The sequence below is a fragment of the Canis lupus genome, chromosome 1, assembly GCF_003254725.2.
Source record: "Canis lupus dingo isolate Sandy chromosome 1, ASM325472v2, whole genome shotgun sequence".
NCBI classification, from domain to species: Eukaryota; Metazoa; Chordata; class Mammalia; order Carnivora; family Canidae; genus Canis; species Canis lupus.
In genome coordinates, this window is record NC_064243.1 from 24,758,203 (window position 1) to 24,770,475 (window position 12,273).

Sequence of the window (12,273 nt, forward strand, 5' to 3'; positions counted from 1 at the left end):
ATGACAAAGACAGAAAATGGCCCAAAGAGCTGGAACTAATGATTTCTTCACCTACAACCCGGAGGCATCGTTGCACCAAACCTGGCGGAAGCCGTAAGACGCATCATGGAATTCCTCAGCAAACCTCCGTCGCCCCCAAGGAGAACAGAGAAACCCACGCCTCTGCCGCCCACCTTCCTCCGATCCTGCGGGCACGCGGTCCTTGGACTGGACTCAGCGTCCGGACGGCACAAAACTGGCATTTCACTGAACTCCTCTGGTGTGCAGATGCTGAATTAGGCATCTTCGCAATAATTCCACAAGATAAACATTATTCCATTTAAAAATGAAAAGAGCTGAGACTCAGGCCGGCTTAGGACTTGTCGGAGTAAAAAAGTGAAAGAAAAGGGCAAGGACAGAACTTGAGCCAAAGGCCATGTTTCCAGCTACACCTTACAAACGTGATACAGCCAAGAGGTGTCTGTCTTCAGATTTATTGAGGCAGCGGCAATATTAAAATACATTTAATAACAACCTAAACACGAAGACCCAACCCCATTTTATTTTTTTTTATTTTTTATTTTTTTATTTTTTTTATTATTTTTTTCCCAACCCCATTTTTAAACTAAGTCAAAAAAAAAAAATCCGCTATATGGTAAGACAGGCACATTCTGCAGTTCACGCAGAAATGCATCCCCCCGCCCCGGGCTTTCCCGGCCAAGTGTCTGCGGCAGAGTGGCCATGCCACCTGTCCCTCCTCAGGAATGTCTCGCCGTCCAGCTGCAAGCTTCGAAAGACAGAATTTTACAAGTTAACAGAGCAAATATAAATTCCAGGACAGTCAGCTGGAAGGACCTATTTCAGAGGGTGTGAACGTTCTTGCAACACCGCAGAATCCAAGTGCGGTGTCTGAAAATGCCCCCGCATGCACGGAGCAGCACGCAGGTCTGCAGATGGGGAGCTGCTCCTGCACCATTCAAACGTTCATAAGAAGCAACGCAGCCTTGCATTATAATTTAAAATCCACACCCGGTAATGTAGTCAAGAAAAAGATTTCCATTACCAATTCTGAAAGTTGCTTAAAATAACTGACAGAATGAGGTAACCCCATATGGGGGGGGGGGAGGAATCGGGTTCTTATGTAATTTGCAAGTATATTTCTACTTTTGTCAAAAATTTCGTACACCAAGCTGCACAGTCCCTAGGAGCATAGTCCAGTGGTATATTTGGTTGCGTGGAAAAATTCTATTTGAAGGCGGCTTTAGTTTTTAGCGGGTAAAGCGAAGGAGGACGGTCTCTGAGACGATGAAAGAGCAACTAACCTGGGCCCACACGAGCTCAGGCCCTGGGAGCGATGAGCCGTTGCCTCCCACCTTAAGCTGGTGGCAGGCACGCCACGTCACGGAAGCACAGCTCACCAACACGCACCACGTCAGGGGCGCCTGGTGGCTCAGTTAAGAGTCGGACACTTTGGCGCAGGTCATGATCCCGGGGTGTGAGATCAAGTCCTGTGACATCAGGCTCCACAGTCAGTAGGGAGTCTGCTTGAGATTCTCGGCCCCCACTCTCCAAGTACGCTCAGTTTCTCTCTCTAATAATAAGTAGATCTTAAAAAAAAAAAAAGAAAGATCTTAAAAAAAAAAAAACAACAACAAACAAAAAACCAAGTAAGGAAAGGTAAGGGATTCTCAAAAACACTGCCCTATTGGGCAATAAAGAATCATACGAATGAGAAATATGTCATCAGTCACGGAGCATCTCTAAGGTGTACAGTCCGGGTGCTCCCCAGTGAAAGCTCATCACTTACCCCAGGACAGCCCATCAAATGGGCTTCAAATATCTGACAGTAAAATACCTGGAAGCAAAATATATTTCAGGTATCTGGTGGTAAATTCCACTCGGGAAAGAAATACGTATGAACTGCATTCACTTGACCACAGAGGGGAACTGCCCCCAACCCGGATTCAGGGTGTGTGTAGACGGCTACACACGGCATGCTGCGTAACACCGACAATTTGAGGAAGGTTCCAGACTGTGAAAAGTCCATTTAAATTCAAGGGTCTGAATAAGCCACACGTGCTACCAATACAGAGACAGAAACACCTGCCTGCCTGATGTCACAACAGATAAGAAAGAAACAGGAATTAGTATTTAGTTAGTTAGTGTACGCTATGTGCCAGATACCATATTACTACGTATGACGGCTCACTTATTTCTCACGGCAATCCCATCATTATCCCCATTTTAGGAAGTGGGAAATCAAACAAAACACAGAATTTAGAATGAGAATTAAAGAATCCCATTTTCCACTGATCTCACAATGTCTTTAAGTATCTGCACATTAAATACTCAGGCTCAGCAATGAAGACAAGTTGAATAGTAAGATTTTCTTTTAGTAAGTCTAGAAATACGTATTCTATGTACATTCACAGCTCAAGGTAAATCACAAACAGAAAAGAAAGGCCACAGTTAGTGTGATGTCATGCGACTTTCTTCCCATCAGAAAAAGCCACATGAGTAAGATCGTTTTCGTGCCTAGAAATTGCACGACTTTCTCAGAGGCCCAGCAACTCACGATGTCGGTGCTGCGATGAGCTCTGCCTCCTCACAGACTTCATCAAAGAGAAGAGTCTTAAGTTCTACTCACCTTTTAAGCTGTAGGAAGGCTGACGTGAGCTCTTGAAAATGGTCCAATCAGGAGACCGCCATGCGGTGTTACAAGTATCTGTACTAAAAGGGAAAAAATAAAGAATTTCAGCGAACCGTCTCTTGGTTTCTCCTAATGCACTGTCTCTTTGCCCACGTTCTAAAAAATAGTTGAGAACTATCACGATAATGGTCAAAAATACCAAAACGAATAAAATGAGAGCATAAACGTCGAGTAAGAAAGGAAGGGAAAGGGAGACAGAACATGAGAGACTCCTAACTCTGGGAAACGAACTAGGGGTGGGGGAAGGGGAGGTGGGCGGGGGGTGGGGGTGACTGGGTGGCTGGCACTGAGGGGGGGCACTTGACGGGATGAGCGCTGGGTGTTATTCTGTATGTTGGCAAATTGAACACCAATAAAAAATAAATTTATTAAAAAATATAAAAGTTTAAAAAAAGTTAAAAAAAGAAAAAAGAAAAAAAAGAAAGAAAAGAAAGGAAGGGAGATTTGGAGCAAAAGAATCTGAGCCAAGGGACTTGACGGAGCGAGACAAAATCCCCCATCAGTTCTCTAGCAGCCAGAAGGGGCGCCCTGCTCTTATCATCCAAAAAGACACTTATTATTATTTAATCATAACAATCCAAATCACCTTGTGAGCACACAGATGCACACGATCCTTAACTGCATAGAGAGGCAGGCCCAGCGGCACCTTTTCCTCTCACGAAATACGTCTGATTCTGCGAGAGCAGAAGGCACTTATTTCTCAAGGCGGTCTTTGCACCTGCCCTTCACCTTGTTGCTAGAACATCCTCCAGCCTGGTGTCCCAGACTTTGTCCAGGTCCAGGCCATGTGATCTGTCGCGATCACCCTCACCCCACCCTGGTGGGTGTGCTGAGTGCGCGTCACACCATCCCAGGGCGTGTCAGGCGACCACCTTGTGCCTTACAAGGCAGCTCCAGGTAAACTCAGGGCACCGGGAGGCCCTTCACATTTTTTTTTAAATAAGCCAAATTAAAAGTTATGATTTATCAATCTCTAGTTTACTGCACGAAGGCCAAGCAATGGAGGGGCGTCTGGGTGGCTCAGTCTGCCTGTGGCTCAAGTCGTGGTCCCGGGGCCCTGGGACTGAGCCCTGCATCGGCGGGCTTCTGCTCAGAGGGGAACCAGCTTCTCCCTCTGCTTGTGCGCCCACTCTCTCACTCACTCTCTTACAGATACTCTGTCTCAAATAAATAATTCCTTAAAAAAATTAAAATTAAAATTTACTCATTTTTTCTCCTTTCCCCTTTTTTCCCTTTCACTATTTTTTATATTCCCAAATGAGTGGGAAATATCAGAAAGGGAGACGGAACATGAGAGACTCCTAACTCAGGGACACGAACTAGGGGTGGTGGAAGGGGAGTAGGCGGGGGGTGGGGGTGACTGGGTGACGGGCACTGAGGGGGGCATTTGACGGGATGAGCACTGGGTGTTATTCTGTATGTTGGCAAATTGAACACCAATAACAAATTTATAAAAAAATAAAGTAAAAGTAGAATTGTATATGTGGGGCGCAGTTTTAAAAAAAATTAAAATTTAAAAATTTAAAAATATTAAAACATTTTTTAAAAAGGCCAAAGCAATGGAATGTATGCAAACCTTCAAAACAGAGCCCAGAAGCTCTAAATTAATTTTAAATAGGTAGGAGATGCTTAGCCTCATGCTCTACCCCAGAAGTAACAAGTTCTCCAGAACTGGTTATATCTCATTGTACCTGTGAACCCTGAGTCAGTGCTCAGAAATGTTTCTCAGCAGTCACTACTTTTCCAAACATCCTTGCCACTTTTCTGACATTTAGCTATCTGATAGTTAAAAGTTAAAACAAACAAACAAAAAATCCCTAAGAAATTTTCCAAAGTAAGAATTTGTTATTTGTTTTGTTTTTTAAATATTTTATTTATTTATTCATGAGAGACAAACAGAGGGAGGCAGAGACACAGGCAGAGGGAGAAGCAGGCTCCATGCAGGGAGCCCGACACGGGACTCGATCCCGGGACTCCAGGATCATGCCCTGGGCCTGAGGTAGGCGCTAAACCACTGAGCCACCCAGGGATTCCCCCAAAGTAAGAATTTGTTACTTGTTCTTAATTTTCCATTCATACCAATAACACATTCCCAACCAATATGGGAAAACCTGTATAGGTCAGATACCCAGCTCTGATTCCGAAACCAAATGCTAATGCAACTTCCGGACAACCTATATGAAAAGTGCTTTACGATTTTTTATTTTTATACCAATGATCTTTAATTCAAGCAAGATCTTACTTAAGGCCTGTTTAAAATAGAAGTTTGAGGGGCAGCCCCGGTGGCCCAGGGGTTAGCGCTGCCTTCAGCCTGGGGCGTGATCCTGGGGTCCCGGGATCAAATCCTGCGTCAGGCTCCCTGCACGGAGCCTGCTTCTCCCTCTGTCTGTGTCTCTGCCTCTCCCTCTGTTTCTCGTGATTAAATAAATACAATCTTTAAAAAAAAAAAGAAGTTCCATATGTAAATACATTCAGTTTCTGCTATCCTTAAAAGATACATTGTTTTCTATTACAAAGAAGATTGTGACTAAAGCTCTATTTTAGATTTCCACGTGAATGGTTTAATAAAAGACACTTTAAAACATTCAAATCAATCAAATGACCTAAGAGACTACGAAATAAGAACCCCCTTCACTACAGAAGCCTACGCTCTTCTGGAATCTGTAGGCAGGGCTGTATTATTCATTCCCACTCCCCACAAATCACTCCCCAAACCTTCACATTATCTCCCAGGTTTATCCCCTGGTGCTGAGCCTCTCAGGCAGCAGTTTCCACACTCAAGCCAAAAAAAAAAAAAAAAAAAAAAACCCTAAAAGCAGGAGTTCCATGATCTAGGAGGCAGAGAATTTCGATAAATCCACCTCTTTTTCTCAGCATAATGTTAAATGTCTTGGGCCCGACTCTATGCGTGGAAAGCAGTGGCCTACCCCAGGGGCCGCAGGCGCACGGCCTGGTTCCCCCCACTGCCCCCCCACAGGTCTAGTAAGTGCATGCCTTTCCCTAAGTCCACAGAACTCAGCCCAAGGCAAGCCCCGCTCTTCACAGCCCGTGGGCATCCACACTGCGCCCTCACAAAGGAGGCCACAGCCTCGAGGGACCGCCCCCCCCCCACAGGAAAGGCCCTAAAGAGAACCAGGGAGCCCCGGCCGTCAGGAGATGCCAGCCGAGCTCCTCCTGCCCACACCCGCCCCGCGGCTCGGAGCACCCGAGGAGCCCGCGGGCCGCTTTCCAAAGTGACGCAGCACGTCCTGGGGGGACGAGGGCCTCATAACCCGGGACCGTCTCCTTTTGTTCTTTTTCCTAATTTAAATTTTACTTGGTTAACACACGCGGCAATATCGGTTTCTGCAGAACTCGCTGATTCATCACTTACAGACCAAGCGCTCATCACAAAGGTGCCTCCCTAACGCCCGTTACCCACCTGGCCACCCCACCAGCCTCCCTCCATCAGCCCTCAGGCTGGTCTTTGTCGTTGTCTCCTACGCCCCATCATACGGTTCACCTGCTTGGTTTCTTGAATTCCACGTGCATATGCCAATATTTGCCTATTTCTGACTTATTTCACTTAGCATAGTGACCCCAGCCCCGTCCATGTTGCTGCCGGTAGGCAGGGTTCCCCTCTCGGGGAGGCCCTACTGGCATTCCACTGCACCCCCGCATCTGCCCTTTGGGTAAATACCCAGTGGAGCCCCTGCAGGGCCGTCGGGAGGCTCTGGCTCTAACTTCCTGAGGAACCTGCCCCTGCTGTCCGGCGGCCGCACCAGCCCAGACCGGGTTCTGGACGCCACGTGCCCGCCGCGCTCCCAGCAGCGCTCACGGCACCTGGGCCCGTGGCCCCAGCGTGGGAAGCCGGAGCTGCCCGCAGGCAGAGCGCAGGTGCCCTGGGAGGTGACAGAAGCCAGGAGATCGCCGCCCCTGCCCGAGGCCGGAATGCTGAGCGGCGGGACCGGAGAACGAGGGGGATGCTCGCGCGTTCACCGCCCACTCAGTTTGTCTTTAAGGTGCAGGAAGACGTTTCCTACAGACAGAGGTCAAGAGAGAGATCCGGCTGCACGCCTCTTCCTTCCCCGACGAGGCTCTGCGCCCCTGGAGCCTGGCCAGCGGGGAGCAGCGCAGCGGGGATGCAGACAGGGCCTGGCACCAGGACCCGGCAGCGGCCGGGACGGTCACGGCGCTTGGCGGGGCCCCCGGCAGGCACACGGCCGGGCCAGCACATCACACAGGGCTCCCCGGCTGGGGGCCCCCAGCCTGCTGCCCCTGACCCCACTGACCTCGACTCGCTGACCCCGACCCACTGTCCCCTGACCTGCTGGCCCCCTACCCTCTGGCCCCCGAGCCCACTGATCCCCGACCTGCTGACCCCCCGGCCCGCTGGACCCCGAGCCCACTGGCCCCGTCTTGCTGCCCCTGGGCCGCTGACCCCCCAACCCACTGTCCCCCAAGCCCGCTGACCCCCGGCCCACTGGCCCCCGAGCCCACTGGCCTCGTTCTGCTGCCCCTGGGCCACTGACCCCCCAACCCACTGTCCCCCAACCTGCTGACCCCCCAACCCGCTGTCCCCCAAGCCCACTGCCCCCAATCCGCTGACCCCCTGACCCACAGTCCCCTGACCCCATCCCCTGACCTGCTGACCCCCCGACCCACTGGTCCCATCCTGCTGCCCCCGACCCGCTGAACCCAGGCTGCTGCCCCCCACCCCCGGCCCGCTGGCCTCGTCCCGCTGACCCCCAGCCCGCTCCCCAGCCGGCCCCTAACACAGCTTCCCTTCCCAAAATACAACCAAGAGCTCTTCATAGCACACGTCAGATAATTAAATACACAAAATTTAAAAATATAAAAGAAGAAGCAAAGCTAAGATTTGAACTCTATTCAATCCTACCAGCAGACCCACAGAGCCATCAAAACAAATGGTTATAATAAGAAATAAGCCAAAGCTGAGTTATCAAAAAAATGAATAGGTTTGTTCTTGGGAATTCCTTTCAAAACTAAGGTGTATTTTTGTTGTAATATTATCTTTAAACCCCGTTTCTGTTTGGAAACAGCCACCAGTGATCCCCAGCGAGCACACTTCCTTCAGACCCTTTGGGTCACCCCCAAGGTCACCAACACTCCACGGGCAGGAACACACGAGTCTACGGTGGAGCCAGGCTGGCACCTGGGGGTCCCGCGCCCGGGGCTGGCCCAGCGGGAGGCACAGCTGGGACTCAGCCGCCGCCAGATGCAGCCAGGCCGGCGAGGCAGCAGTGCTTCAGAGACCCATAATGTCCCAAATATTCCACCACAGACTATCAGAAAATAAAAAGGATCTAGGGCAGCCCGGGTGGCTCAGAGGTTTAGTGCCGCCTTCAGCCCAGGGTGTGATCCTGGAGACCCTGGATCGAGTCCCACGTCGGGCTCCCTGCATGGAGCCTGCTTCTCCCTCTGCCTGTGTCTCTACCTCTCTCTCTCTCTCTCTCTCTCTCTCTTTCTGTCTCTCATTAATAAAAATAAAATATTAAAAAAAAACCAATGGCTTTAATACAAAAAAAAAAAAGAAGTGGTAAGGGCCAGGTACACAGGAAGAGGGGCACAGATGGGGGACAGTCGGTCGAGCAGAGGAAGGCAGCGCTGGAGCCAAGGCTGCAGGGAGCAGGCGCCCGGGCACCTGGATGTTTAAGCAAGAGCATCTCCAGGAGGGGCCCGGAAGAAGCAGGTGCCTGGACAGAGAGAACGAAGGCACAAGTATCAGGAGAGGAGGCCAAAGGAGCAATGGGGGGCCCAAGAGCTTGAAGGCAATCGTAAGTACTTGGCATTTACTCAAGAAAAATGAGGAGCTACTGCAGAGTCATGCGTTCATTCAACAAGGACTTACCAGAGGTAAACATGCCAAGCCCTGTGCCAGACGCTAAAGACGTAAGAATAGGACAAAGGTTGAAAAGAGGCCAAAAAAAAAAAAAAGACTCCTCAACCCCAGTGGTAGCTAAGGTCTTCGTCAGTAGACTAAGCAACCGAGAGTACGTGCCAAACCTCACATGGGAACCTAGAAGTGAGCACCCGGTGGGCTCCAGGGCTGCCTCCTTGATCAACGCATAGATCCTGAACATTTACCGTGACGACACCAAAAACAGACGGTCCATCTCTGGCCATACCACCCTGAACGCGCCCGATCTCGTCAAAAACAGACGGTCCTACGGTTGTGAGTCAGCAGCGAGAACCAAACGAAGTCCAAAAGTCATCGTAGTCCCGACGGCACTGCCTTAGATTCTAAATATTTAAATCTATCGGTGGCATTATAATAGCTCTCTGAGAACTACAATGGCTTAAAATCGTAACACCCTATCTTCCTAATATTTCAAAATAACGAACTAGGGGTGGTGGAAGGGGAGGAGGGCAGGGGGTGGGGGTGACTGGGTGACGGGCACTGAGGGGGGCACTGGACGGGATGAGCACTGGGCATTATTCTATATGTTGGCAAATTGAACGCCAATAAAAAATAAATTTATAAAAAAATAGAATGTTTACTGTCATAAATAACTAGATATGTATTTGGCATCTTGGCGAACTAAGCCAGGAAGAAACATCTATGTTGGCCTCCCTGCCCTGTTACACTACAGAGATTATATCTCCTTAATACCTCCTCTGTAACTCCCCGTGATTCTAGTCATTTTGGACTTTCAAACACTTTTATCACGTGCCATATATACACGTATATATATACATACAGCTACACACACACGTGAAAACGCATATACATGTTACACGTCTACACGTATCCTGAGTCATGATATTAAATATCTCTATATACATGTGCATACGTGTAACTTTTTTTAAATTTCTAAAAACAATACTTAGCCTTACTGTGTGAACCACATTGTTTCTGAGTGCTGGCTGTGACCGACTAAAATTATTTCGTGACCTGCCAATGAGTTGTGATCTGCCCCAAAACACTAGCCTGGGCATTTAGGTAATTAAGGAACTTAATTACTAATTAATAACCTCAAAAATCCTCACAACATCACCTATCCCTTACTTTGTCCACCTACCCTCACCACCTGCAGAGAAGAGCAAACTCTAATCTACCAGTAAAACCTCAGAGTGTCCGGACGGATGACCCTTCACAGCACAGCCCCGCAAGACTCACGAACCGACCAGAAGGCAGAAAAGAACTGGCTGTTCTCTGCTGCAGCTGAACAGAGCTCAACCCATCCGCCCTATCTGTGCGGGAACTCGTCTGATAAAGTCTCCGGCATTCTGGGGTGACTTAATGAGAACAGATTCTGCCGCGAAAGGATCTTTGGCTTTGGCTTCTAGGGCTTTGACAAACTCGTAAATGGTCATTAAAATAGGACGAGTGTAACGTTGCCTTGAGAGCAGGGCAGATTCAGACCCAGCGGGACTGCAGTGGGCCCCAAGAGTGCTCATTCCTCCCAAGCTCCCGGGGGATGCCAATGTAGTGACCCGGTAACAAAGCACTGGACAGCACCAGGTTGCTCGCAGATCAGGGCAGCCCTCCCTGCACCCCCGATAATGTGTGTTCCAGGACACAGCAAACCCCTCGGAAGACAGCACCGGCTGTGAATGTATTCAGGTGATATCCACCAGCACGGTGATGTGAGCTTCAGCTGATGGCAGCCCATCAACGGACCACGTGGGAAGCCTGGAGGATGGTACGTAAGGGACGGAGCAGAAGAACCACGCAGAGGAAATCGACTTGGAAAGCAGGGCCAGGCCTCCGACAGAAACCTATAGAATGCTCGCAGAAGGAAACAGAATATCTATTTGGATGTGACTCATGTGGAGGCCACTTTTGGGCTAAAAGGCTTGAGCGATGGAATGTAGGAAAGGCCCATCAGGTGACCCACTTCAAAATATCCATCAGTTCTAAGTGACCGTGACTGATGGGCTACTTACAACTGTCCACACCTCCTCACATCCACCCTCTACCCCCCACTACCTCCTTGCAGACATCCTTCTCCTTGGCTGTCCTGCCTACCGCTCTCTCACCACATAGTCAATACACTTCTATCTCCTTGGTTCTGCTTCCACTCAGTCGTCGTTCCACACTTGGGAGCCCCCATCCAGTCAAGAGGAACCCCATTTAGACAACTCATATACTACCAACTGGGATACAGTACAAGTTAGCCATGCTCTAACAGACTTCCCGGGCTCCAGCTGGCTTGCAAAAACATGGATGATAAAAACCATCATGTGAAAACAACAACAAAAAAAGCCCACCTACCCTCTTTTTTTTTAAAGTGAGTGCCGAGAGAGTGGGGTGGAGGGTAGTGCACAGGAAGAGGGAGAGAGAGGATCTTAAGCAGGTTCCACACCCAGTATGGAGCCCACTGCAGGGCTCAACCTCACAACCTGGAGATCCTGACCCGAGCCAAAATCGAGGGTCTCAGATGCTTAAACCATCTGAGTCACCCAAACGCCCCCCACTCACCCTATTTATTTAAAAGGAACACAGATGCTCCAAATATACCCATGTTAACTGGCCACTTTAACTGAAATTAGACACACGCTTCTACTGCCTCATGAGAGGTCAAGCTCAGAACACAACATCTGGGTATAAAAGCTATCATCAGCCAATTGCCTATATTCCATTACATCACAGTTGTTGTTGCTTTCTTTTTTTATTTTTATTTTTTTGTTGCTTTCATTTTTGTTATTTTTTTAAGATTTTATTTTTAAGTAATAGCTATACCCAACGTGGAGCTTGAACTCAACAACCCTGAGATCAAAAGTCCAATGCTCTACAGACTGAGCCAGCCAGGTGCTGCTGAGGTTGTTGCTTTTAAATTACCACAGTCCTCTTCATTTTACACCATTCCTAGAAAATACTTCCCAGCATTTTCTCCATCAAATCATCAAAAATAACTATTAGGAGTTGAAATTCTACCCATTTGGAGGTCACTATTAACCAACTAAAGTTTGGACATGGTGTTCTACATGCTACCGAATTAGTGAGAGTAAAAATAAAATTCCAGAAAGGCAAAGCCTACATGAGTGCAGCCTTCACTTCCTTGAAGCCGTGCAGTCTTTCCTCATTCTTGTGGGTTTCATCAGACTAAGAAGCCCACAACACTCTAAACTGATTTGCTAGTTTCCATACTTGCTGCCAAATTTCCACTTCTGCAAAACCAATTTCAATTAAATTAAAAAAAAAGGTAAAGTTAATCTAGTTCTTCACATGATCCAATTTATTCAGAATGTGAGGTACAAAGTTGGAAGAAAGGAAAGCAGTGGTTGGCAAATAATGCAAATGCTAATTTCTTGTCTTTATTTTTTAAGTTGCTACATTGTCTCAAAATCATTTCCTCCTCTTAGCTCTGGAAAGTTTTTAAGACAGGATACCGCCAAACAATGACCTTGTTATAAGCCAAAGTTTAGTTATTTTAAGGAATTTGCTACCTTTTAGCTGTTCCGGTTCTCATAGAATTCCTTCCAAAGCGCTAGTTTTCTTAAGAATTTTTACACATTGACAATGTGAAGCTGTACAGCTCCTAAAACTTCTAGGGTTTTACTCTGTGTACTGCATCTTAGTCTTTAAGAAAAGCAGTCCGACCGAAGATCGGTGATGTAGGGAGACAAAGGGACACTCA

At 48.2% G+C, this 12,273-nt stretch overlaps 1 protein-coding gene across 14 annotated transcripts in view; it reads right to left on the minus strand.

The window, feature by feature from the left end:
- Window positions 1-12,273, minus strand: part of LDLRAD4 (low density lipoprotein receptor class A domain containing 4) — a 383,881-nt gene that overhangs the window by 335,343 nt on the left and 36,265 nt on the right. For 11 of the 14 annotated variants that reach the window (XM_035705274.2, XM_025422272.3, XM_049112818.1 and 8 more), the window contains exon 2: window positions 2,627-2,709. The gene's annotated coding sequence lies outside the window, so the exon portion shown is untranslated. Of the gene's footprint in view, window positions 1-2,626; window positions 2,710-4,931; window positions 5,076-12,273 lie in introns of those variants that run through there. The other 3 variants (XM_035705290.2, XM_035705230.2, XM_049112810.1) reach the window with 1 other exon arrangement.